Source organism: Petaurus breviceps, unplaced genomic scaffold, assembly GCF_028583685.1.
Source record: "Petaurus breviceps papuanus isolate PSGF00001 unplaced genomic scaffold, PetGlider_PUasm1.0 355, whole genome shotgun sequence".
NCBI lineage: Eukaryota > Metazoa > Chordata > Mammalia > Diprotodontia > Petauridae > Petaurus > Petaurus breviceps.
In genome coordinates this window covers 781,421-783,480 of record NW_027186289.1, presented here as the reverse complement: position 1 = coordinate 783,480, position 2,060 = coordinate 781,421, and the positions used below count along the sequence as shown (strand labels likewise).

Here is a 2,060-nt window from a genome sequence, read left to right as displayed (position 1 = left end):
GAGGTGGAGAGGGAGGGGAAGGGGAGGAGGAGGGGAGGGACGCGCAGACAGGAGACGGCAGACCATCGGACCAGCGGGGAGCACTGCTTGAGCGCCTGCTGTATGTGGTGCTGGGGATGGGCCCCTCCCGAGGGGCCTGAGGCTGGAGGCGGGGCGGCCGAGAGTCTCCCAGAGGATAAACCTCGGGGTGGAGGGCCGAGTGTGTGGGTGACTGGGGCAGGGCCCCCCCCACTCCCCGCCTCACCCCGGACCGGATGCACGCTGCAAGAGCTCGATGCCTACTTCTCACCACTTAGGGGGAAAACCTGCCATCACGACTCCGCCCCCTCGCGCCTGGAGTGCGATTCCATTGGCTCTCACGCCCGCCCGTCCCCTCAGCCCCTCTCCCTGCGCTCGGAGGCATGTGGGCCCAGAACGCAGAGCGCATGCGCCTGGCGCCTCCAGGCCTCCACTGGAAAACTACGTTTCCCAAAGGGCCCCGCGCGACACCGGCTTCGTCCACCGGTGGGGCGAGGGAAGAGGACGCGGGGGAGGGAGGCCGGCCCTGGGAGGAGCACGGATTTTATTCGGTCATTATTAGCAAACTACTCACTTCTGTATAGCGATCATAATAGTAGAAAGTTAGAGGTAACTTTGTCATTAGTCGTTTCCTGGATTGGCATGATTACGGTCGCGCCCCCTCCAAGCTATTTCCCCTTCTCCCACTGGTCTGGGCCACTCTCCCCACCCCACCCCCAGGGCGGCAGCCAATCACAATAATGGCCCTCTGTGACGTCACTACCTTCATCCAATAGTCAAAGTCCTTTATTCCCAAATTAATTGAGGCCCGGAGTCCGGAATACTCGAGTTCAAAGGCGGGCCATGTTTGGTGTATGTGCGTTTCTGGGCAGTGGCTTCCTTTCTGTTTGCCCCAGTTTCCTCATCTGTAAAAGGGGGGTGAGGACAGCCCCCTCCCCCCCATCTTCCGAGTTCCCCGGAGATCCCGTTAGGTGATGATCCCCATCTATGCCTGCCGTGAGCTAGCACTGTTATTATTAGCTATTAAGACACGGAAGTGAAGCGCAAGGGAGACCACCCCTGCCCTCGGGGAGCTTACCTTCCCTGTATTCCAACCCAAGGTTTTACGGGATCTTAGCTTCGTGTTTCTTCTCCCCTCCCCCTCCCCTGGCCGGGCCAGGGCTGCGCATGCGCCGTGGCCGTCAGCGCCCTTCCCCGAGCCCGCGGTCGGCTAGCCCCTGGGTCTAGCTGCGGACGGGGTGACACCCCCTTCCACAGCAATGAGCCACCGAGTCTGCATAGCTTTCTTTTTTTAGGCAATCGGGTTAAGTGACTTACCCAGGGTCACACAGTCTGGGGCCAGATTTGAACGCAGGTCCTCCTGACCACCTGACTGCCCCCATAGCCTTCATTCAGCAGGAATATGAAGCCTCCCTGTAGGATTTCATATAAATTATGAATGGTCATGACTTTTCTGAGATTCGTCCTGGAAGCATGAGGATTGCAAGAGATAAAGGCGGCTGCTAGGAGTGGTACAGAGCCGAGCCAGAGGCTCCACCTCTGTATAAACCCTGGGATTTTCCCTAACTGGGGGCTCTGAGCCATGCGGAATTACAGCGACTTTTTTTTTCTACGATGCATGCTTCTGGATCCATTGTCCCTGGGTGAGGTGTTTTCCTGCCCTCGCACCAAAGCCAAGATCTGGGTTTTCTCCTTCCGGTCCGGTCCGGTCCGGAAGAGAGAGCGGCGGGGCAGCTCTCCCAGTGGTTCAGAAGGGGTGAGACAACCCAAAGATGGATGGATCAGCTCCTCTGTCATCATGCCTGCTCTCCTCAAGAAAAGACGGCAAGCACCGCGGGAACTCACACACACAAAGGAAATTGATTCTGTCTCAACAGTCCAGCAAGAGACTCGGCATGAGAATCCTCCAAGTAGGGACAGGCCGGCACTGACTGGTCAGCAAGAGGACACAATTAGCAAACAGATAAATGAAGACTAATGAGGAAAAGAGACCACGTGCTTGAGACCAAATTCAATTCTTCCTGATCTTTCAAGACCGTCAC

At 57.4% G+C, this 2,060-nt stretch overlaps 1 protein-coding gene across 2 annotated transcripts in view; it reads right to left on the bottom strand.

Annotated features, from left to right (window-relative positions):
- LOC138168266 (NACHT, LRR and PYD domains-containing protein 14-like) overlaps nt 1-431 on the bottom strand; it is a 21,877-nt gene extending 21,446 nt beyond the window's left edge. The window contains exon 1 of one of the 2 annotated variants that reach the window (XM_069097321.1): nt 245-431. The gene's annotated coding sequence lies outside the window, so the exon portion shown is untranslated. The remainder of the gene's footprint in view (nt 1-244) is intronic. The other variant, XM_069097320.1, reaches the window with a different exon arrangement.
- Between the last annotated feature and the right edge of the window lie 1,629 nt (nt 432-2,060).